At 42.5% G+C, this 25,680-nt stretch overlaps 1 protein-coding gene and 1 long non-coding RNA gene across 21 annotated transcripts in view; one reads left to right on the forward strand and one right to left on the reverse strand.

Annotated features, from left to right (window-relative positions):
* Window positions 1–2,909: 2,909 nt before the first annotated feature.
* Window positions 2,910–11,802, reverse strand: LOC112531857. The gene is made up of 2 exons (XR_003073945.3): window positions 11,572–11,802; window positions 2,910–8,101 (listed from the first exon to the last, which is right to left on the reverse strand). It is a non-coding gene; the product is annotated as an uncharacterized LOC112531857 (long non-coding RNA).
* Window positions 11,803–11,900: 98 nt separating this feature from the next.
* Window positions 11,901–25,680, forward strand: part of LYN (LYN proto-oncogene, Src family tyrosine kinase) — a 47,172-nt gene continuing 33,392 nt past the window's right edge. For 6 of the 20 annotated variants that reach the window (XM_046925348.1, XM_046925396.1, XM_040685422.2 and 3 more), the window contains exon 1: window positions 11,901–12,000. The gene's annotated coding sequence lies outside the window, so the exon portion shown is untranslated. Of the gene's footprint in view, window positions 12,001–15,148; window positions 15,256–15,352; window positions 15,575–16,076; window positions 16,132–17,200; window positions 17,276–25,680 lie in introns of those variants that run through there. The other 14 variants (XM_046925375.1, XM_040685418.2, XM_040685428.2 and 11 more) reach the window with 6 other exon arrangements.

The raw sequence follows: 25,680 nt of genomic DNA on the forward strand, positions 1-25,680 counted from the left end.
TGCAAAGCAGTTTGATCCCAGCCAACGCTTTCAGCCTCGGAAATCTCTAGATAGCTGCTGACAGGAGTAGGCGAGCACTGTGGCTGTCTTGTGCAGGTGTTTCCTGGTGGCCTTGGAGCTGAAGCTGGGCGTAACAGACCTCTTGTACAAACAGCCTCCTCTGTGCAGCCTTCCATTCACAGCACAGCCAAATGAATACTAACCACCAGCCTGTCCTGTAGACATCCTTGTGCCTCAAGAACATCTGTCTGTGCCTTTCTTTGCCTTCGTGTCCTGCCACAGCACAGTGTGGTAGGCACATTCCCCTCGTGAGAGTGAGATCCAGGCCTGGGTTGCTGGCCAAAGCTATCTGCAGCAGAAGATGCTCACCTAGCAGGACTGTTATTTTGCCCTCAGATCTCATTCACACACTCCCCATCTGAAGGTCCTCAAAGTCTCAGGAGCTTCTTGTCAGCAACATTCTGGCACACACCAGCAAAGTGCGCTTGCCAAGGGGCCTGGAAGGGGTCACTAAGTGAAGTCCTCTACACGAAGTCCCTCTTTCTTCTGGCTGTCTCACTCAATGTGATGGTTTCTTTGAGCAGTGGGAGTCCCATGGGACTACTACTCATTGATTTTTGGTGTTTCTCTTCCTAAAAAAGTAGCCCTCGCTGGTTCCTGTTCATCTTCATTCATATCCTCCACTGTGTAGATGAGGGGAAAGTCAAGAAAAATAAGTGGGGCACTTTTGAAGATTTGAAGTCATTGAATAAGGTTTTTCCTGACATGCCTGTGGCTTCTGCTGGGCCAACATTGTTTCTAAGCGCAACAATTTAATATTTTCATCATTCTAAGTACTATCTATTCAGAGCTAACACTTAAAGGAAACATCAGATTGCTAGGTTTCACAGCCTGTTTACAGTTAGCAAATAGACTTAGCATTGCCATGTGTTGTAATAGCAAGTTAATATCATTGTTGTCAGACCAAACCAGACTCTTGCCAAAGCTATTTGTAACTTGCTTTTCAAGAGCCAGTCTAATACTGACTATAGCTACCATGTAGTTCTCAAATATTTGTTACTTTGAGTGTTAAATGCCATTCCGCTTCTAAGTGTAGCGCAGAAATTTTGCTTTGGCAGGCAAAGTTCAGTCTATGCTATTAATAGAAACCTTGTTTTTCTCATCCACTTTGCCTTAGTGGCATTCTTATATGAATCAGAGAACCACAGAACCATAGAATAGCTTGAGTTGGAATCAAAGGATCCTCAAAGGATCATCAAGTTCCAACCTCCCTGCCACAGGCAGTGCTTCCAGCCACTAGATCAAGTACTAGATCAGGCCTCATCCAAGCTGCCCTTAAACACCTCCAGGAACAGGCATCCACAACCTCTCTGGGCAACCTGTTCCAGCACCTCACCGCTCCCTCAGTAAAAAACCTTCCACTAATCTTCCATCTAATCTAAATCTCCCTTCCTTTAGTTTAAAATCATTCCCCCACGTTTATCAACTCCCTTTAAATAGTGGAAGACCAATATGATGATAACAGATGTATCTTAACATCTTTGTCGTATTTTTATGGTTTATTTTTAATGAGGATTTTCCTATTCTTGATGTATTACTAGATTGAATGTAAAGAACCTTATTTCTACATCCAGCTTTCAAATACTAAGCAGTGAAATATCTGCACACAGTGGTGTCCTATGAGAACACTGGATACAGTATCTGGATACAGCCTGGATGGCCAGGCTCAACCTTGCACACAACAAGCTGGTTCTGACTCTCAGCTGATTTTTTCCTGTTCGGTAGATTTCTTCTAGCTGCTAGCTGCAGAGCAAGTAATGCTACCTGAAAGCTGAAGTAACTTCTTCCAGTTCAAAGACAACTGGGCACTGGGGAGAGTGGGATGAAGAAATGCAGAGAGGAAGGTGTGCATCAACCAAAAGCGTCATCTCCCTTTGAGGCCAGTGTTGCTGGCTGAAGACCAGATAGCACGTGGGTTGAGTGGGAGTGAGCTAAAAGGAAGCTTATTTGAAAAGAAAGTCTTAAGAAAACTGAGACTAGCGTACCAAAAAGAACTGAAGACAGAAAAACAGAATAATGTACGTTAGCCTCCAACTACCCACTCAGATCATGGCTCACTAAGTCAGACCGGGTAGCTGAGGGCCCTATCTAGTAGCCTTGTGTTTCTCAAAGGATGGAGATCTTGCAGGCTCTCTGTGCACCTGTTCCAGGTTTAGCCATTCTCACGGCAAGAATACTTTTCCCCAGATCCAACAGGAGCTTTTATTGCCATTATTTGTCCATTGCCTTTTGTCATTTCACTTTGCACCTCCAAGAATCTGACACCTCCTTCTCAATAACACATTTTCAAGTAGTTGAAAAACATAATTAGATCTCTACCAAGCCAACTCTTCTCCATTATGAGCATGGGGCTCAGCTACACCTCAGCCATCATGCAGTCCTGTTAATCATCTTTGTAGCACTCTGCTGTGCCTGCTCCAATTTGCAACTCAATCCCTGGTGAGGAGGAGGTGAAAAATAATAGGAGAAAAGGTATGGGCAAAAGAAGATGTGGAAGAAAACCTGCAAAAAGTAAAGCCAAGAGCAACTAGAACAGTGTATGCAAAAGAAAGCGAAAGATGGGAAGGTGAAAAAACAACATGAGGAAACAGGCCACATAATTCCAGCTGTGACCTGTAGTGTAGTAGCTGTTACTAGAGCACCTCAAGAATCCGGCTCAAAATGCTTTTATCTGAGAGATCTGTTGTTTCACTGCTTCACTTTAAAGGTGAGTGTCGAGATGCATTTATTTCAAAACTGGCTTACTACAAATCTAATTAATTTTGCAGTAGTGTGCATAAGTTAAGGAGGGTATTAAATGGAAGGTTAAACACATAAGATAGTTTCCAAAAAAGTCAGTGATACCGTTGTGGTTTTTTGTTTTGTTTTGTTTTGTTTTATTCTTTGTTTTTGCATTCAACTTGATCTTTTATAAACAGAGATATCTAAGAAAAGTCTGAGGCACAAATGTGGGGGTGGCAGCTACTGATATCTTTGCTCTGATTCCTTGATTTTCTTCATTGTGGCAGGCATGGCCATGAGCTTGCTGTGTGCCACTTCCCTGCTTGTTCTGAAGCATTCTGACCTTCTGGAAGTTACTCTCCGGATTAGCAGAATAGGTGTCATTTGGCAGTTTTTGCTTGAAGTATTTGTCAGGGCTATAGCTGTCACTGGTAGGAAGAGAATTTTTCTACCGCGTTGGGACTGCTGTGAATAGTTCTTCTGATGGTGAGCTTGAGAGATCAACTGGCTGTTGCTCAATGACCCCATCACCATGCTTGGCAGACATCGACTTGACACACCAGGGCATGAAGCCACTTTGGAGGCCTGGTAACGTCAGTCCTTGACAAGGCACTACATGCGTGCAAAGGTGATGGCAAAGCAGAGCGACATTTTGAGTAATGTCACTGAGCCATGGGACAACAGCTACCACCTTGAGTAGCGTTCCTTCTAGAAGAGACACATTTGCCTTTCTAGGGAAAACATTTGTGTATTTATCTATAAATCTAATCCACTACATGGTTTTAAGGACTGTCTTACAGTTCTTCTCTCATTCAGGATACTGCTCAGTCAAGTAGATATTTTTGCATTTTAATCTGCATCTGCAGATTATGAAACACATACCTCTCTCTGCCATGGGTAGACTTTTTTTCACTTCTGTCATCATTTTTACAACTATTCAGCCTGCTTAACTATATGAAAAACAATGTTAACTGTTAACAAAAACCTCAGATTTACACTGAAAGAATAGAGTTAATAATAAAAAGCATAACATTTACAGAAAGAGGTAAAATCTGTAAACTCCGAAGTCTAAATCCCAAACAAAAGAGAAAATCAGAAGTCAAAAGAGAAGATGGGGAACATACAAAGTCATTTTATCTGGTCAGCTGTATCCTATCTGAGACTGTTTAAGAGCCTGAAAGAAATGGAATCCAGTTGAGTAACTTCAGAGAGAATATCCTAGGTATGGGTATTTTCTCACTGGGTACTGGTTCTGATACCCTCCATTATCTTTGTATCTCCCTATTTAGTGCCATTACTCGTGGGAGGTAAAAGAACTTGGAAAAGATGTACTATCTGTTCAATTTTTCACCATTCAGCAAATGTTCAGGCACAAAACAATATCATTGTTTCCTATCTGCTTTCACCAGGATTATTTAACACAAACTGTAAGGCAGGAAAATCCATCTGTCCAGTTGTTTAGGTAGCAGATTAGAATTAGAATGGAATAGAATGTGTTTTACATATTTTGGTTAAAAATGTTAAAGATGGGCTTATTTATTTTATCTCTGAGATAGCACATTTCACAAGCTGAAGAAATGCTGATGCAAACAACAAATCAGCCACACTTACCATTACGCAATTTGCATACCAAATGCAATGTATGCATTTGTGTCTGCTGGAGCACTACACAGTGCACGTCTGTTTATTTTTGGAAACAAACTTGGCTTACCTATGTGTTCAGGCTGACAAATTTAACCCTTTGTGAGCAAGAGGGCTGGAAGAGGGCTGGCTTGGTGAAAGCAGAGTGCATACAGGTGTGAAACTGAGTTACAGATGTAGCTTCTAGAACCAGTAGTTGTAAAGTTCAACTCTGTATCAATAGATTTTAAGCTGGCTTTGCCATAGCATAAATTCAGTGTCTCTTCCACAATCAGACCCATCCCAAAAGTCTGCCCCATTGCCCTCTTGACTCCACTCTGCTCATCCTATTCGAAGATAAAGATCCTTAGATGTCATCTGCAAGCCTACAGTCTTACATGTATTGGCCATCTCCATTGTGTGCAGACGCTCACCATAGTCAGGCTTCTTTGTCACAGATCTCATCCTATATTCCTGCCTTGCAACAGATACCTTGCCTTTGCCTTGGCATTCACATGTGTGCCAAAACAGCACTGTCAATGACAGAAGTCAAGCTCTAAAACTATCCAAGCCATAAAAACAGCTGTTGTTCCTCAGAAACAGTCCATCCCAACCCCACTCCTTACATACTGCTGCAGACATTTGTGGGCAATCCACATCAAGATACAGTTCACCATTTCCCACAGATGCTTCAGTGGGGCCATCAAAGGGACCTGGAAAAGCTAAGAGCAAAAGACAAATCTCAAAAGTTCTGACTGCTGATCCCAGACAAGAACTTGGGAAGTGCCCATCTTCCACACCTACAATTGAAGTAAGTCTAGAAATAGCTGCCACATCCCCTTTTGTTCAAGATTTGGTTTTATTTTTGTATTTGTTTTTCAATAACTTCCTGTACTCGTTTCCAGCTGGGAGCTTTATCTGGGGGCTCTTGTGGCAGGGATGGATGGCATCAGAGTTATTAAGGGTTGACATCTCAAGCATTTGAAACCCTGTGGCAAAGAGCTGCAGTGAATGGGACAGTACGGCTGGGATTTCAGAGTCAGCAGGGCCTGGCTCCAAGAATGGGATACAAAGGGCCTCAGGGGGAAACAGCAACTGGGAACAGGAAAATCAGAGAAAAGATGATTTACTGCTCATGTCCAACAAATGCATGATTTCAAGTTACAGCAAACAGCTGTCAACCACTCAGCAGAAAACAATTAGTCAAGTTGTCCCTGACAACATGACCCTCCCAGTTTTCACAGGACAGGAACAAACTGCAGCTGGTGGGGGGACTGGCTGTAGTTTCACTTGTTGCACTCTTTCCCTGTCACCATCTGCTCTTTTGACTCTCTTCGGTGAAGGAAGTGGCGTGAAAAGTGGAGCCTGGTTTGGAAGGGCAGCTCAGCAATCCTCCAGCTTCCTCTTAGTCACACTGCACAGCCTTGCTGAAGCCTTGTCCTGAAGTGGCAATGCAACAGCTGGGTTGCTGCTAAACACAAGAAGTGGACTCATACCATATCAGGGTGGTTGAGCAACTCCATTGCTCTAAACAGTCCCAGCAGTAGGTTTGTACGCTACACGGCTACGCACCATCAAATGAGCAGGAGATATGGAAGATGTGAGTGCCATATTCTTTGCCAAATCAGCCAGCTGAAATGGACAGCAGTAAAGTCATGATAACTCATTTCATCTGTCCTGCTGATGAAAGATTTGCCAGCTCAGGAGACGAGGAATAAAGAAATCGCCCCCCACTCTGTTGCCGCTGCAGGCTGAACAGCTTTCCCATGTGTCTTCTTTGGCCACAGAATGTACAGGCCGAGACCTTCATGGGTGACACCTCCCAGCTCACACAGGAAGCTGTCACCTTCCCAAGCCCAAGGCTGGTTGGCTATGCACCATCAAAAATTAGTGCTTTTAGGTTTCAAATAACAAAGACAATCTTCCTGATGCTCAGTGGCACTCTGTCTTCTGTCCCAGACAAGAGCTGATCTCACAAACCCTGGGGAACAAGGGGACAGGGATGATAATTTTGATCAGTACCAACTGTTTTCAGCAGTGCTACCAACTGACTTCATTAACTCCATGTCCACATATGTTGCTTGATGTTCTCTGCTACACCAGAGGAAAACAAAAGCTGCACTGTGAAGGGATGCTTCATATCACTGCATAGCTGTGGCCGGGAAAAAAGACTGCTTTCCTACTGCTATTGCAGCTGTTCAAGGGTGGCTTAAACCCTGTGTTGTTCTTGCACAACAGAAATGCCAATGATGGCCCGATGCACTTTGGTGAGAAAGTTCTCAATGAAAACTGGCTGATCTTGGAAAGATATACTTCTGCAGCAGCTCATTCTGGAAGCCGCCCCCAGAAGCACCACGTTGCCTCTGTACAAACATTTCATGTGATAGAGGGCAAGGAAGATGCAGGCTGGATGCCCCATCAGGCTGCCGAGATCAGGCATTGCTGAAGGCTGCCAAAAAAATCCACTCTAACAAAACTATCTCTACTGTGTAATCTTTCTAATTTGAAATGACCACACACCTGCTCTTGAATTAGCTCAAAGCTGTTCTTTTGGGTAATTAAATATTAGTGACACAGAACCACGTGCTAAACAAAATTCATGCTTTAATACTGTGGGCAGCCTCTTCAGACCAATAAAGGAATCTGCAAATCTTTGGAAGTGAAGGTCTCATGGAACCACTTGTTTGCCAGCTCACCCTTATTGTTGCCTAGATGAATAAGCTGTGAAGTTTGGCTGCCTTTCTTGGCTCTGTGAACAGGATGATATTCATGAGAAGGAAGACCTTTCACTTGATCTGTCACTTCTTGGAGGAAGGCAATCTGGACAGTGCACAGAATACACATAGGGCATTTTCAGTCTCCATCAGGACACTCTTGACTGCCGTGCCACAAACACGACTTAGCTCATTGCAACCACTTCTCAAACTTGCAAGCTGCAGAATGTGCTCTGATTCACTAATGAGCAATGTCTCTGCTCACAGCCATGAATCAAGTGGGGGGAAAAAAGGGAAGGATTCCCATGTGTTTAAATAAAAAGATAATGGGGGGTGAATCAAATATCTAAGATCAGCAAAGACACAGAAGAAGGAGCTTTTTCTTAACTTCAAGAATTAAAGTATCTCAAGGTAAGAACTTTTCATACATGCTGTATTACTGTGGCTCATTCATGGGAATGTGAATTAACTAGATGAAATACAAAAGGGCACATTTAGGATTAATGACCCGAAAATGTCAGTGTAATAAAACATAGCGGGCTGTGTATTAAACACAGGAAAGATTCCCCTCTTTGAATCTACTGAGTACGTATCATGTTAGCTTGAACGACAGGTCAAATGCAGGACGAGCCGAAAAGGGATCTGCCCATTATCCCCTAAAGTGTTTTTAAATCATCCAGAACATTCAGCATGCAAATCTGATCATAAAGTAAGACAGGTCACACTTCAAATAATCACAGTGGAACTGAAATTGAAATCAGGAAGTTTTGTGTTTGTTTTCATTTTTTACACCCCCGTCCAGGCTTCAATCTGCAAACGAGAAGAGGAATTGTGGAATAATATCCAGAAATATGAGTGCATTAACTTTCTTGGAAAAGTCTTTATCAAGAGAAGCACATTTCTTAGAACAAAATTTGAAAATACTCGTCTTGCAATGTTCAGTCTATCTTCCTCTCCAAACACGGGGTGCAGTAAGGAAGGAGGCACTGCAAAACGAACACCAAAACATATTGCTTTTATTTTCCGTTTGGTTTTTGTCCCCCAAAGTTTTGCAAAGAACTGTGTGACTTGGAGCTCATTTCTTTTTATAATTCACTTTTCACCGCTCCTTTAAAAATCACTACTTGATTCAAAAGAGGGGTAACAATTTGGGCTCTGACTACTTAATGATCATCTCCTGAGGAAGAACTAAAATACAGAAAAACAGTGCAAGCAGTGACCATGTAAATGCTGGAATTTCTGGAGAAAATGTATTATGCTGTCAATGAAATGAAAACAAGGTTCCAAAGCTGCCTCGGTGTACAAAGCCAGATTATTTATTGTTTTAGCTTTGCATGCATCTTTGATCTCTCTTCCCGTCATTCTACAAAGAATTTAAATCTCTGTAAACCTATTTTTGAACAAAGCGATTTTTTCCGTGCTTTTTTGCATTGATTGAACCTGAGTGCTCCCTGAGATCTCTCCCAGATGACTGCTCTGGGTGCTACAATTATGGTTTCATGATTAACCAGCGTTCTTCTATCACTGCTCTGCCTTTGTGTTCAAGCACGACACAGAAAGTAATCAGAAGCTGTGAAAGCAGAGAGTATACAAAAACACAGAGAGACACATATCTTTTGCAGCCTGCTATTTGCATTGCCCATGATAAAGTCTAATTTACTGTCAGAGACATTGTCCCCTACATTTCGTGCTAACACGTTCTCCCAGAGACAACCCAAACGATGACTGGATCAGTAGCCACCTACGTGAGAGAATAATGGGATTGTTACGGACTCTATAGGCTTATGTATATGACAGTAATTAACAGTGCCTGAGGAAACATTCCTGGACCTCAGAGCTTCAAGAATACAGATTAGCTGGATTCCTAGCCCAGGACAATTATCACTCTCCAAAAATTTCCAGAGCTGATCTGGAAGTTAACATGGGCCAGAGACTATTCAAACAGGAGTTTGCACGTAGTCCCCTCATTTGAGATGCCAAGAGAGTTTAACGGTGCGGACACCATAGGCTGTTACAGGGCCAGCTGGCCTTGGCACAGAGTTGTCTTGCAGCCACGTTTAATTCAGTAGTAGCAACACAGTCTGGGAATCAAGCCTGCCCAAAGCAGAAAATAAATTGCCAAGTATAAACTCTAGCTGGCTAACACAACTCAAGACTTTTCTACGAGGACTTTCACTGCAGTGATAGGCTTGAAGTTTCTTTCACATTCCATTTTACGTTCCCCATACCCACCAACTTTTCCGGTCTAAACACAGAGACATTTTACAATATGTGACTAGCAGTAGATACAAAGATGTGGGGAGGCTGAACCAAGTCTTTATTTTTCCCTCTTGGTGAGTATATAATTAGAGAGAGTTCCTTTCCTGCTTATGCTGTACAAGATAGACTTGGTACGTATCTGTCTTACCAGAGGGAATTAAGGTGCATAAAAAGGTGGCTTATTTCAAATGATATCAACAACCTGTCTTTTTCTTCTTAGAAAGTACAATATATTTATCCTACTTCAACTCTTCTACGTATTAGCTCTTTCAGGGCAGAACGGATTAGTTTCTGCTATGCCTGCTGAATCTAATACTGGATTGCAGCCCACTGGGGATAGTTCTGAACTTTTTTGATTCTTGTGAATTATTCACACTATAGGCGAGATTGTATTTTACTGGATCTCTGGACTCTATTATACATTTATAAAACTCAGTTCTGTTTTATTTGCACTAATGCTTTTGTGGGAGAAAGTGGATTTTAAACCAAGCGGAGAGAGGGAAAGGGAAGGAAAAGAAGGCCAGTGTGGGTTCTGTTCACCACTTCTCTCCAAGATACAAGACCAAGGAACTTATCCTGTAAAGGAAAAGGGAAGCATGGGGAACTAGCAATAGAACATGTGGGACTGACTTAGAAATGCGGCAAATCATGTTCTGAATGCTCCTACAAATAGAGTTTTCTGTAGGATCAAGGTAGTGGTGCTAAAGCCACAGCCTAGAGAGAGGACTGCAGCACATTCTAGTTGAGTGATTGTGCCAACTGCACATCACTGTGCGTGGCAAACCTTCAGATCAATGCCCAAGATCTGTATGTTCCATTAATCAGTTTGCTTTCCTGGAAACAATTTAGGTTCTTCTCTTAAACTCACAGGATATGAGCTGCATTGGGATATTTTCTGTCATTGGGATGCTCTGATGGAAGGCCTCACCAGCTCTACTCCTAGTTGGAGTTATTGGTGGCCTTAATAAAAAGGATGCAGAGATATTTTAGAGCATCTTGCTGCTACTGGCATTTTTACTGTTCTCCAAACTTGTTCCACAGTCTTCAACACTTTATGTGGAAAGCTTAAATGCTTTTCTTTTGAATTTCTGCCTTTGAAATTTCCATGACTTGAACTTGCCCAGGTGGCCTGGTAGTACGCACATGATGTCCTGATTCCAGTTCTTGTTGTGCCGGTCAGCTGCATCCTCTAGGCAGTATGTCTACACACCCTTATTTCCTGTTTGGAGTTTTGTTGATCTATGAGATTTTATTTCACTTTTCAACACACTAGTAAGCCATTCTTTAAATATAAATGAAGATGACTTTATTTTACTTGGTCTTTATTTTCTTCCAAGCCAGCTTTCCAGCTTTTACAGTCTTCACAGACTCACAGAATGGCTTAGCTTGGAAAGGACCTTAAAGATTATCTAGTTCCAACCTCCTTGCCATGGGCAGGGTTGCTAGTTACTACACCAGGCTGCTCAGGGCCCCATGCAACCTGGCCTTGAATGCCTCTGGGATGGAGCATCCACAGGTTCTCTGGGCAGCTTGTGCCAGGGCCTCACCACCCTCCGAGTAAAGAATTTTATCCTAACATCTAACCTAAACCTCTACTCTTCTAGTTTAAAGCCATTTCCCCTTGTCCTACCGCTGTCATCCCAAGTAAAACATTGGTCCCCCCTCCTGCTTATAAGCTCCTATCAATTAAGTACCGTAAGTCTCCAATGAGGTCTCCCCGCAGTCCCCTCTTCTCCAAGCTAAACAAGCCCAACACCCTCAACCTTTCTTCACAGGAGAGGTGCTCCAGCCCTCTGATTATCTTCTGGACCCACTCCAACAGCTCCATGTCCTTCTTGCACTGGGGGCCTCAGGCCTGGACACAGTACTGCAAACGGGGCCCCACAAGGGCAGAGCAGAGGGGGACAATCACCTCCCTCTCCCTGCTGGTCACCCCTCCTGTGTTGTGGCCCAGGATACAGTTGGCCTTCCAGCCTACGGATCTTTGAGGACATTGTAACCGAGTGTTGGAAAAGTTCCCCATGATTTTTTACGGCTGCTGGTGGAACAATTAACCTCTTCAGTTTGATCTCTCGGACTAGTACTGTCGCACCCCCGTTATAACACATAACGAAGGCCACGCCAATTAGCTCTCAGCCACGGCTGCCATACTCTGGTTGGTGCCAGGCAGCAGTCTCCTTCACAGCTCCCGCCTCACCTCGCTCCTCTCCACACGGCGCTTTGCTGCTTCTCCACGAGCTCCCTTCCCTCGGGGCAGCCCCGCTCCAACAAGGGGCCGTGCCGGCGCGCCCTGCTCACCCCAGAACAACCCCCGGCCGACGGCTCCCGCTCGGCAGCGCCCCGAGCCGGCAGGGGGCAGCGAGGCCAGCCGCGAAGCAACCGGGGCAGACACCTTCCAACCGAGAGCGCTTTCCCCCAGCCCGTCCGCATGCAAATTGCAGCCCCGCACCAGGAAGTAGGCTGAGAGCCTCCCAGCCAACCGCCTGAAGCGGAGCGAAGTTCCTCCGCCGGCTGCGCCCGTCTCCCGGCCGGCGGGGCAGCAGCGCCGCGCTCCGCAGCTCTCGCCCGGCAGCACCCGGGAACCGTGGAGTTTCCTCGCTGCCTCCCAACTTTCGCACCCGGGAAAGTAAGTCCCTCCGCCGCCCAGGGGCCGCTCTGCGGGCGGGGGTCGGAGCTGGAGGAGGCGGGAGGAGGAGGAGGAGGAGAAGGAGGAGGTGGGCGGCCAGCCGGCCGGCCGGCCTGGGGAGCTCCTGCCCAGGGTGCTCCATGGGCGCTGGGAGGGCGGAAGGACGGCCGAGCCCGGAGGGTCTCGGGGCAGTTGGGTCTCAGAAGAACGCTTTGCCTCTTGCCGCTATGCCCTGCTTGTGTCGGGCTGTGTCAGGCTGCTCGGAGCCGGGTAGCCGGGTGTCTGAAGGCAGAGCAGCAGCCTCAGGAGGGGAGGTGGTCCCCGGGTATTCCTCCTCATTGCTTTTTCCAGGAGGGTTAGTTCCTGCAGCATCGCCCAGGTTAAAGCTGCTGCTTCTTCGCTGTGCTCTCAGACGTACTTTGGCTTAAAAGAAAACGGCACTGTGGTGTTTCTTATGTGGTGTTTCCTGCTGGCTGCTACCGTGTTACCGTGATACGGTGTGCCCAAGGAGCGGTCGCCGGGGGCTTTCTCCTGATTTTGAGTTCGGATCTGAGAGTCGGGTTAGGTCTGTGCAGTTCTGCCTTTGGCATTTCTGTTGAAATTGCATCTTCTGCACGTTGGCAGTGAATGCAGTTCACGAGAACTCGTCCTCCTGCTCCACTGACCTCTGTTGGCACGAGAAGCTGAAGAGATTAACGCTTAAAATTTGCTTAGCTACGTGTATGCACATCTATGCGGGAGATATCCTGTATATCCACGTACGGATATGGCTTCCATCTCTATGTATAGGGAGCACAAAGGTTCTTATTCTATCGTTTCACCTTAACCCCCTGATAGTACCTCATCCCTTGCCCTTCATTCACACCTTTGAAAAAAGCCCGGTCTGATCAGTCCCATCTTGGCGCATCCTAATGCCAATTGGAAGCGACCTGAAAAGGGTTTTGTAATCTAGATAGTTTGCTGTTAGTTGCAGGTGTGAATGGATGGGTAATTCTATGCCAGTCATAGTACTACTAAAGACTTATCTTCTTCCTTATTAAAAATGTATTTGTTGTTGTTGCTGGGAAATGGCTAAGCTATTTTGGTAAAACAGCTCCGTTTTACCAAAGAGAATCATATCATGGGAATTGTTTCAAACCCAGTGCTGAATGCAGAGAAGGCATTGCTTATGTTTTGTGATAGGACTTCACGTCTTTACAATAGGTACTGCCACCAACACTGGCAGTGTGTGTGAGAAAAATCATAGCAGCAACAGGCTGCAGCAGAAATCACTTTGATACTGTTAATAGGATGTTATAAAGTCTTGGGCAAGGATTAAAAATTAATGAATTCCGTGATCAACAGATTTCTCATTCTGTTCCTCTCTTCTGGGATTTGTGGTGTTTTTCTCTCTCCTTTTCAGCTTTGTGAGCTGTAGACTAGCTAGAAATGAATTGGTTTAATAATGTGGAGTTCTGTTTTAATTGTATGCTGTTGACATATATATGTCTTTAACCATAATGGTGTAGAATGAACTTTCTTGTCAGTACAGTAGTTGGCTGACTTGAAGTTATTCTGCTTTTCTCCTGCAGTCTGTTGAGTAAGTAAGGTTGAGGCTGTTTATATATATATGTATATATATGTATGTTTATATACATATATATATATATATATATGTTTTCCTGTTTGTCTCTGTATGAAGGAAAGGCTGAAGCCTTGTAAGTGCCTTTGACCACCGGAATTGTGCAATGACTTTTACTGACAGTGCAATGAATTACAAAACTTGCACGTATGAAGTAAAACCCTATTGCCTTTCAGATGTTTAATATTCCTTGCTTTTAATGTTACACTTTCAAGAGTATTTCCATAAATATGGTATTTTCTCTTGCATGTATTCGGGAATGTATAAGCAGCTCTCTCGTGCACTGTTTTCCTCTGTTTTATCTATGTAATTGAAGTGAGCTCCTTTCCTATGACTTTGTTGGCTCTTGTAAGGTAAATAGCATCAGGCAGCAGCAGGTGTTGTGGGAAGGAATTCTTAAAACATGCAGTACAGATGGTCCAGGGCCCTAGGAGCTGCAATGTGATGACTCACAAGACCAGAGATACAATGCCTGGCCTTCCACATGTTGCGTGTCGAGAGAAGTGTTTGACCTATCTATAGCTATTCAGGAGCATTTAAGAACGGCAGCATTTAATCTGAGATGTGATTCCATTTCCGTCTTGAAAAGGAGGCGTTTTCCTATCTGTATTTTGCATGTTGTTTGGAATCTTAATGAACATCTCTGAGGTTTTTGAGAGAAACCTTAGTGACCATGAGACAATTTTTTGTTTTTGTTGAGGGGCTGGGAGATCTGAGGAGGGAGCAAGGTCTTTCTTCCTCTTCGTACGTGCATGTTCTGAGCAAAGGGCAGCTGTGACTTTATTTCTTGTGTTCAGGGAAGTGTAGAGCCAGTTTTACTCTTGGGGTTCATAGAGTTCATTGTAAAAGGCAGCTCTTTGCAAAACTAGATGAACGCAGAAAACAAGCAGATGAGGAACAGCATGAAGGTTTAAAAAAAGAAAAAAGAAAAAAGTGAAGGGACAGTAGACACAGTAGGATTCCTTGCACTCTGCTTGTGGCAGCACTTCTACACACAGAGTTACATTTCTACAGCACAAGTGATCCCTAAAGAAGGCAAGATGTCATGTGGTAATGCTGGGCATGAGAGGAGAATCCACTGACTGGGAATCCTTGGGGCTGTGTGAGCTTGGTGTGGAGCTGGTGATACTTCCTCATGGAGCTATGGAGCTGCGTTTATAAATACTTGCACAAAATCACGCGTATCTGTTAAGCAGACTTATTTCATCCTTAGAGCATCTCTGTCTCTGTGAGTAGCAGCTTCATTCTGTAGAATAAACATTGCCCAGTTTTTCTTGCAGGCCATATTCCCACTTCTGTTAGTTACCTGCTGCTTTATTTCTCTCACTTATTTGTGCTATCTCTTTCATATGAGTGTAGGAGTGTTGAAGAGAGAAAGACTTCCCGACTTACCAAGCCATGCTACAGGAAACTGTGTAGATAAGCAATATAAAATTACATTGGAATGAAAACGGCCAATAGCCTGTAGTGAAGCAAACAAGTAGGAGGAGACTGCCCTACTACACACAGCAACAGTACCTTCCCAAAGAATTTAACTTCCACTAACAGAAAGCAAATGCAACATAACTGTCCGTGTTGTGTATGTTCCTAGTTTAAATTTAAATGGTAATTGTCCTTCAGGGAAGGATGTAAAGGTCTGTGCTTTCTTATTTATTTTTGTGTGATGCAAATGCGTTTCCTGTTGACGTGGTCATCGAATGGTGTAATTTCTGAGGCTGAATCACCCACCGCGGTGTTTGACATCTCTTCTGAAGATGTGGGTTCGTAATACAAAATGTAAAGGCAGAACTGCATCTTGTGCTGGAAGTATTTGCTCCAAGCGCTTAAGAAATACTTGTGTTCGTAGCATACCCTGAAGAACTACTCGTTGAGGTGAGTTTATTAGTTGCTTTTGTCAGCTGAACATCAGAGGAGAGAACACTGCTGGAGAGAGGAAGAGGACATGAAGGAAAGGTGAAGAGTGTATGAGTAGATCTCACTTCTATGGGGGAAAAATGGAAAACCAACACTACTCAGGCCAGCATCTCTTTTACCTTAGGAGAGCATCGCCTGTCTGTTTCAAAGTGCTGGCATCTTAAGTATCTACAGTTGCTTCCTGTGTTTGCACAATGCTATCTTACTTGGTCAGTTCAAAATACTGAAAAGATAAATGGTCTGTACAGCATTACCTTCTTCCTCTATGGTCTCTGTTGTACATTGCATGAGGAGAGGCTAGTTCTTCCTGCCTAAATTGTGGTTGATGCATTGAAGAATTTGTTACTTGATTTGCAAAGGCTTGTTTTTTACTTTATACAGTCATTAGACCAAGCCATACGAATATCATATAAAAGATCCTGTAATAGCAAACTGTGAGATGTTAAAACTACAAAGTTAGGTAGCTCTCACCATATGGATAGAAGTCCAGGATATATCTTTTCTTTTGTAATGATACTTTTGGGGATTTTCTTTGTTTTAGCAAGCTCAGCCTGCTGAAACAGAGAATAGTTTGGAAGGAATGGACTCTATCTGAGGTAGGTTCCTAACTGCTCATTAGTTGGTTTAACAGAAAGCCATTCCAGGAAGCTCATCACCAAGTTCATGGCCTGTTAAGTGGATGTACTGATATGGTTTCTATAACATACTGCCTTATTTTACATTTGCTCCTTTAGTTTGTACAGGTAAGTACACAGAGACTGCTTTGGTTATTTGTTTTCTTTTTGATGGCATTTTATATTCAAGCTGCTTCTTGGGCATAGACTAAAACAATACGTTATTACAGAAGCTAGTGCAGAGGTAAGTATGTTTGGCTGATAAACAGGTTTGTTCTTTCTGTATATGACTATACTAGGTTCTTGCAACAACATTAACATTAGAAGTCAATTTCTATATTACGCGAGTGTATTTGTAAGTTAGTAGGTCTGACCTATGACTGAGTTTTACTCTGTCTTGATAATGAAAATATCTCCCAGTATTGTCATTGGAATGGGAAATATTCTAAGTAGTAGTGTATCTATTGCATGTATTGAAATTGCCAGCTCCAGCATCGTGAGTCTTTTATTCATTAGATTCAGTGGACGGAAGCTGTTTTTCTCCAGGGCACCTTCAACCCTGCCATGTGTTTTGATGTGATATCTGAACCTCTTCAGTCAGTGCTGATTGCCTTAGTGTGACTGTGTTTTAGGTCCGGACAGATGGAAGCTGGAGAACACAATTGAAATGGTGGTCAGTACTGGTGTCAGTGTCAGTGTCACTGAGGAAGTGAAAGTTTTTGGCAAACACGCAGGAAGGGGATGGGCAGGAGAAAGAGGAAATCCGATGTTGGATGTTCTGTGTTCAGTTTGTTCAAAAGGCTTTGCAAGAGGCATTTGAACATGTAGTTATGGGGTAGCAAAGCATGCAAATGGGATTGAAAGGACATTTTTACGTTGCCAAAGGTCTGCTAACCTATATAAAGGCTGAGGAGCAGTGTTACAGCCCTGTAGGGGTATAGAAGAACTTGCCCTTTAAGCAACTCTCCTGCTTTATTGCTAGCGTGGCACTTTGTGTTCCTTTCTCTGTCCTGCAAAGTCTCTGTGCTGTCGCCGCTTGCCAGCTGTGCTCACACTGGCTGAGTGAGATACTGAAGCAGCTACCCTGGTGTCAGTGAAGAAGCACCGTGCCTTATTAAGGTGAATGGTAAGCCCGTTTCTCTTGGCATGTAGGTGATCTGGTTGATTGCTTCTGTTGGGCAGGCGACAGACAGCAGTGCTGCAACTGGGCCTGACTAGGAGAGCTTACTTCCTTTGAAAATCCCCCTCTTAATTTGCTTGGTAGCAGTTCCCATCCCTCTACTGCTTACTGGAGTGTTAGAACAGCATTAGAGTCACACTGCTTTGAATGATTCTGTTAATAACAATGTGCTGTCCTCCTGCTTTTTTTGTTTTTTCCTTATTTCCTGAAAAAAAAGCAATATTTCAATCTTTTTCCTGCTATAACAGTACTCTCTTCCTACTGCTGTTTCCTTTTCAATTCCCACATCATTTTATTCAGCAGTAACATTCTGTTTCTGTCCTGCTTTGTTTTCGAGACTGTCAGTGGTATAGGTCATTTATTTCATCTCTTGATTTGGATCTCTGCAGTAACTTTTTCTTTTTCCCCTGTCACAATATAAGCCAATACGCCTTGCATAATCTAGTTGTCTTTTGTAATCTACATGTGCTGCCTTATTAGGGAATAAGTGCCCAGAAATATGTACCTCCAGCCTCTTGCTCTGAAGTCCCAGAGTGTCTGGCTCAGCAGTACTGATACGGTCTTCGCAAGGTTTTCTGAAACCTATGCCTCCTTATAGGGCAGCTCTGTTGTTCTATAGATGGCCAGGAAGAGTCCTCTATCTAGAAGTGGTATTATGTATAGATACAATCTATCTTTAGAGTAAGCTGTTAGTTGCCTTTGATTTAAAAGCGTTCTCAGCTTTACTTGAAATCAGCTAATTTCCTTCTTAAATGTAGCCTGTGAGTTGGCTGCTACCCCTTTGTCTGCTGTCAGCTGTCTGTGATGCTGTCTCTAGCTCTCTTGGATCAGGTTTTCTCTTGTATACAGGAAGATTTTCTGTGCTGTGTATGAGGGAGGGGTTTTGCTGCCTCATAAACCCACCTGGTTTCACTGCAGCGGCATGGATTTATCAGCATGCGTGTTGGCCTGGAAGAAGATACCAAGGCTTTATGCTGAGTGTGTGGTGCTGAGCTCGAGCTCCAGGACTTCTGGGCTGTGCTCTGGTGGTGAAGTGCACCAGGTACCCCATCCCCTTGGGCAGTGAAATGTAATGGAGTTAGCCTTGAGAGAGCGGTACAAGCTTTGAAAAACCAACTTATGTGGAGCAGGCACCAGCAGGAAAGTGGTTTGTCTGAGGGAGTGGTAAAGTGGGGGAAGAAGTGAGGTATCTCTGTTTTAGATGGAACGTTTAAGCAAGTCTGTGTGTATTGTATTCATGTGTCAGAAAATGGAATATCCAGCTTTTTAATACCTTATTTGAATTGGAGATCTGAATATTGCTCTTTTCTGTAATGGATTTGACTATTTGCAGTTTGTCTTTTCCCGCTATGATTTCCTTGCTTCATTGGCAAAAATAAAAAATATCAAGATGTTTGGTATGGTATGACACAAAAAAGTCATTGCTCCTTTGAGCAGTGATGCAACCATTTAGTTTATTATACATTCTGTACCTTGTCATATCCATTGAGAAAACATGCTTTCCTGGGGTCTGAAATTCTCTACCCCATTATTTATTCTTTGCTGATGATAATATTTTCTCCTTTTATCTCTGTGTTTCTCCAGACTTCCCTCTTCATTTATTTCCCAGTATCAACCCCATTTCTGACCTTTCAGGGATTTCCCCTTCACCTTTTCTCGTGTGGTTGTATAGTCCTGAGAACTTCCTGTGCATTCCCACAGTATTAAAGTGCCTTCATTGCACGGTTCTTAATTCTGCGAGGTTCAAATGTAAGTTCATTGTGGAGTCATTAGAGTTTTCGTGAGCAAATCTTAGATAACATTTGTGAACAAATACTGATTTATTCCTAGTTCTTGCTTGGAAAGTTAGCTGAATGCTGAAGACATTCAGCTGCAAAAGTTATATATAAACAACGGAGCTTTTGCACTGCCTGTGGATTTTGCTCATTAAGGTACAACCATGCAGCTTGCCTGTGAGCTCTGTATTTCATATTTGAAATTACAAAGGTTATAAATTTTAACGAGCAGCCAGTACAGTTGTAATAAGAGACCTGTAAAATTATTGCAATCTGTAGTATGAATGTGAAAATAATTCTTCTTAGGGACCTCGCATTTACCACGAGTATAAATCTGCTAAAACTATCGTGTGTTTTTGTGCTCGTTAAGGTCTGCGTCCTGCACTTTCTTTAAAAAGTCCTGGCCTGAGCCTCTCAGGGTCTATAGAGCTTCTCTGAGATGTCAATTACAGGATCAGAGCGTGATTCAGTGGAAGTGGCTCTGGTCATAATTGCTAGGTTGGCATCTGCAATCAACTGCTAGGCTCCTGAGCATTAAGCAGGGCTAGAAACAACAGAAAACATTAAATAGTATGCAGTCAAGTCTCGATACTTTGTGAAGGGACTGCTGTTGATTTTAGAGAAAGAAAACAAAACGTCCAGGCACAGACAGAGTAGTAGCAGTGGTCAAAGTATTAAAGAGTTTCTGAAAGTGAAAGAAATGGAAACATTAGCAAATGAGGCGTGATTCTTCAAGTCTGAATAAGACAAAAGTGTTGTCCTCCATTTAAAACTTCTCCTTAGTGCAGCACAACTTATCCCAGATGTGGAAGGTTTTGAATCAAGTTACTGTTCTTGCATAGCTGCTGTTAGAAGATTTGGAGAACTTTTTCCCCCCCCCTTTCTCATTCTTGCTCTTGAGAAAGGTCCTCTGCAAAGACGCATGCATGTTTACAATCCAAGGTGGGTAGTTATTCCTTAGAATGCTTGAACTAGGGGCAGCCAACTGAGCTGGCATGCCGATGCTTCACAATCCTTTCTCCAGAGTTTCCAAATTCCCATTCTCATTCCTCTCTGAAAGCTGAAAGAATGTGCAATATTTAATTGTGGTTAACTTTGGAGGAACTACTTATTCGTGCTCATGCGTGCAACAAATGTGAAAAGAATGCTTAGAAACTTGCGTGTTGGTTCTTACTCTGTGTTTGTTCTTCTTTACTGTCACCTCAGCTTGAGCGCGTTGTTTCACAAGATTTTAGTAAAGTGTGCTTCTGCCTTTTTGTGCTGAGCTTTCAGACCTGAACTACTTTGCATTCCTTCAGGATTGTTTGGTACATTTACATCTGTCTGTATCTCCTCACAAAGTCCTGATCTCAATGACGTCATCTAAAAAAACTCCAAAAACTGTTTATGCTGTAGCTCTTCTAGTTTTATTCTCAGTATTTGTAGCAAACTGTTGCTCAGACAATATCCTCTGACACATCCACGTGCACCCCAAATTATAGCGTTTGCTTGGAATTGTTCGCTGAGGTAGGAAAGTCACCTAGAATGTGTACATTTTAGATTCGGTGCTCCCAGAGAAACAGAATTAACATAGAGTTTAAGTTAAAAGGATGAGTTATAAATGGACCAGTGCCAGAATGTGAATTAAACCTCTGAAGTTAAGGGCTGTTCCGCTAATTACACCAGGGAGAAGCAGGTCGGGTGGTTCCTGTCATGAGTGCTTACGCAGTTAGCGCTGAATGTTCTCCTAGTCTTACTGTAAAGGTTGAATAGCACAAGACATCGTTTCTGCTACTGTAATTTACTGACACCGGATTCGACACTAATTTTTATAGAACTATTGCAACTTCCTTTTGCAACTGAAGAAAACTTGCCCAGGGTTTGCAGAGTTCCAAGAGGAACTGCAGTCTGGGTGAGAGTGTTAGTATGCATCAGCACAAATGATTTAACCCCAGGTTTTCATCTGAGTTCAGAGTTCACTCTTAAAACTTAATTACATACCTCAGTACAGTGGTCTGTGTTTGGGAAGGGTTTCTCTGTGTATATGACACATTGAGGACTGTACAGCTAATGAAACATGAAACAGTCTGCTGGAGTAGATCTTTTTGGCAACTGAATTGTATGCTGGCTTTCAAAGGAGGTGGAAAAAATACCTGTTTTGTGAGTTGTTTGTGAAAATCGGTGCTTCAGAGAGGTACCCAAGTCGCAGTGTGATACTACTGTAATGAGATTGCTGTGTTTCAGTGGCAAGTTTGTTCGTGAGTGTGTGTCAGCATTTAAACATGGAGGTGGTGGCAGATTAAGGCCTCTGACCAATGGAGGAGGATGGTAAAAGCAGCATGATGCAAAGTAATATGGGATGGAAAATGACCGGGCTAATACAGAGTTAAGATCCATTGGTATACAAATCACTCATCAGTAATTTAATCGCGACTAACTTAATTAGTGCTGAAAATGAGTTGTAAGGGTTCCACTAACTTGATTTATTCCATGGAGTTAAAGTTACCTGAATATGGGAGAACAAAAGCTAATACACACTGATCATCTGCTCCCCTTTCTCTCAATACAACACACTGAAAACGGAAGATAAACTCAAAGAAGAAGTGGTATACTTTCTATGAAGCCACCCTCAAAACCTTCATCATGGATTTTTTGACTGTTTCCAAGGACATACTGTGATAATTTCATTGTCTTTGAGTCCTCTGTTCACAGTATGGCAGTAGATTTGAGTTACAGGTTTATCTCGAAGAAAGGGATCATTTCTGCAAAGGACTTTTTATTGCCAGCAACATCTTTAACTGATTGAAGGCCGTGTTTATTAGTAACCACAATCTCCTCTTAGAATCATCAATAGCTGCTATGACTCCCTAACCAATACCTTGTTTGTATGTTTGTCAGGCATGTTGAGGCTGAGTAATAAGAACTACCTTATACGAATGGGATGAAGTATAATGGGCAAGTATACCTTCCAGTACAGCTTCTGGAGGGTGCAGACAGACTGACAGATTTCAGCTGAAGAGCTACCTGGGACACAGCCTGATGATGATATTTAAGAGACAGCTAAATTTTGACACACTTTACTAAATGTTGGCAAGCTGCTCACCTTGTCTTATGTGTTCATGTGAAACTGGGAGAAGCTCACTAATTTCTCTTTCATGTATTATGTAGTAAAGGCAGACATTTGGTACTGCAAAATAGCTCATACAGAACAACTGGTTGCTCGGTGTAATTTGTGTGGCTATACCTTTGTCTTCAAGTAAATTGACAAGTGTGTTCAAATCAACAGTATCGGAGTAAAACTACTGTGTGTATGAACAAGGCGTTCTGGACTGTAGAAATGTTTGCTGTACACCTCAAACTACACCTTGCGTGGGAGGCAAAGCGCAGTAGATATGTGAGGGAGGAGAGAGCGAGGAGGTGGGTAAGTAGTGCTGGAGTGAGGGATGGGATGTAGGTTTGTACATTGGCAAGACTGGCAACAGTGACAGAGAGCTGCAGAGGTGTGAGGTATGCTGCAACTGGTCAAAAAGTGTTCTTTAAAGAAATTATTAAAAGTTTGTCCCTCTGTCTTCCAGTTTTGTGGCTTTGTATCCGCAGATTTCTATGCTGTCAAGTAGAGGCTACCCCTGGACTTTGCCCCAGAACCTTATCATTCTTGTGGGTGGTGTCCCATTTTCCTGTGCCGTGGTGATTGTACCAGTCATTTACAATGGAGAGGAGAAGGATCCTACTGCTACTTGTAATCACTGACATCTGTAAAGCTTGGGGGAAATACTGGACTACTGAACCTTTGGCACATTCTCATTATTGGCCAAAGCGGTGAATTTAAGGATGCACAAAATGTATGTGAGTGACAGACATGCACAGATTGCAATGTGGACGTGATCCTTTGAGTTTGCTCAAAGGAGTGTAACACTTCCGAATACTTAGGAAAAGTTTTGATTCTCTTTGGTATAGTGGTTTGGCCAAATTTTCATTTGGAAATGGAGATTTGCTTACATGAAGTTGCTGTTTCTCATTAGTAGAGGTTCTCTGCTAGTGAAAAGAATGATATTTTTATGTATAGTTTGCTCAACACTTAAGTTTGTAAAGTACTTGGGAACCTTCACTTTAAGATGATTAATATGGCACGCTTCTTCCCCTATTCTATTTTCTATGATCCTTTTGAAGAATTTGATGATATCATTTATTCTGTTATGACAAATTTAGATGTTATTTGACCTTTTCCCCTATCTTCAAAAAGTAAATACAGTGGAAGAGAAGTTGAGGAAATGGGAGATGTGGTTGCCTGAGGGCTGGCAAAATGAATTAATTCACTGTTGATATTGATTCAAAAGTCTCGAGGATGCAGTTGAGGCAAATGACCGTAATAAAATGAAGCAAGTGTTGTAAGATCAGAAACCAGATGTTAGTTTAATATAAGACTCGATTTAAAATCAGTGCTAAAGGTACTGACTACATGAATCTGGAACATTTTCATGATACACGAAGTCTATTATGCAGCGTTAACAAAATTACAGTCTAGTGTGGATTAACTTTATTGTGCTTTGGTATTTTTCTTCAATTGAATAAACAAGGAAAAGAATCAGTAGTTCGTATAATCATATTCTACATCATTTCAAAATGATGCTTGACTTTAGAATTTTTTTTTAATCCTTTTACAAGTGTAATAACACTGTTGTGCTACCACGATGGCATTAGGTGTTTTCAGTTATTCTTGGTTTCTCTTATTTCTTTATTTTTAACTATGGGCAAATTTCTTATGTGAAACCAAGAAATTTAGGAGAAAGCTATGGTGGATTCATAAAAAAGAGATAAGGTTTCTTTCTTGGTCATTACTTGGTCCCCTCCCCATCTGCTATCACTGCTAGAGCTGCTGTTCTCATGTCATCAGTTATGCTGATAACCATTATATTTGTTACCCTGTTATTCATGAGTTCTCATAAAGATCAAGGAGATGAGCACTGAATAAACTTATCTTAGCCCTGGGACTTAGAGGCTAAAGAACAGAAGGTTGGACTTTGGATTAGTATCAGTTGAATACAAGAAACTCTTTACGTGAACTGATACAGTTAGTTTTGCCAAAGCACTCTATAAATGCTATTGCAGTGGTTGTGGAGGGAAGTGCAAACCTCGTCTGACCACACATAATTTCTACTTAGCCATATTTGACTATTTCATTCTTGAAAGTTTGAGGTGTGGTAACTTAACATCATTTACTTTCTGTTTGTTAAAGCGGTGTCTTAGTTAATATTAGGCACCACATAGCTAGAATGCCATATTTTTAAGTTAAAATTAAATTAAATTAAAAGAATAAAGAAAGGGGGAGGGGAATAGAAGAAAAGGTTTCTCCTCTGTGTGCAACAAAACACATCAGTACAGCAACTGCAGGTATTTTATTACACCAGAGGTTTCCTGTTCTTATATTGGCTCTCTGGGGGATTGTTTTCTGTATGGTCTGCTACACAGTACACTTTCACTGTAGTCAGATAGCAGCATGTTTACTTTTTTCCCTATTCTAACTTGAATTTTGATTTAAAAAACATCTTAAAGAAGTTGACTTAAATTAGAAATGTTATGTAGACTTTCATCTGATTTCAGTGTGCAGACCGATATGGGAAAGGAAAACGAAAACAACAATGCCAAAGGGTGGAAGAATGGGTGTCAAAAACGTAGTGAGTTCAATAAAGTATTTTGTCAGCACAGATTGGTGCGGTCAGAATGAGATATTTGTGTGCTCATGTTGGGAATTGGGTTCTGGAGGGGAGGAGCAGAAATACTGATGTGGGACAGAAAAAGCAAATGTTGCAGAAATAAACGTGATGGATCTGGAACTGTAACAGGAGTGCACACATTGGAAAATATTAAGGTGATAGGGTGATACTTGGTACTGAGAAAGGAAAATGATTAAAAATAAAAATGAGGTTGCATGGACAAAGTTGAGTTTTCTTGCTCGTAATGGCTTAGGAAGGAATCATGAAAGACAGTGAATAGGATTGTGGCGCCTGTCTGCTGCACTTCCCCAAACTCCTGTCTAGTTATATGTTCCTGTTGCACTGAGACTTTTTTTTTTTGTTAATATTTTCATTAGCAGTAGAAAAAAGTAGGAGAACAATTGAGATACTAGGAGGCATTAGAAAACACATGGGCAGCTGAGAATACTGTGCAGAAGGAACAGTCTGGCAAAATGACATGGAGAAATTTAGTACCAGGGTGTAAGGACATGCTACTGGAGATATGAAAGTCTGCTCTCATAAGAGTTTGTCATTATGAAAAATGAGACAAGCCTGGATGTTCTAACTGGTCACAAGATGATTACAAAAGGCCAGTGTGATGAAAGTTTGAAAGCAGTAAATTCACTGGGGAATGTATTTCTACCTTTGGAAGAAACAGAAGTGCTGTTTGTTGCAAGGCATTGTTGAAAGTCATCTTGGAGCACATGACCAGCTCCAGCCTCCTGCCCTTAGGAGGGATGAGTTCAAGCAGATGCGGAGATGGGGACGGGCTCCTGGGATGGCTGGTGGAAATGGAGAAGACTGTGAGGGCTTGGTCCTTAAAACCTCAAGAAGAGAGTGAGAGATGCCACTTCTTCCTGAT

The sequence above is a fragment of the Gallus gallus genome, chromosome 2 (genome assembly GCF_016699485.2).
Source record: "Gallus gallus isolate bGalGal1 chromosome 2, bGalGal1.mat.broiler.GRCg7b, whole genome shotgun sequence".
Taxonomy (NCBI): Eukaryota; Metazoa; Chordata; class Aves; order Galliformes; family Phasianidae; genus Gallus; species Gallus gallus.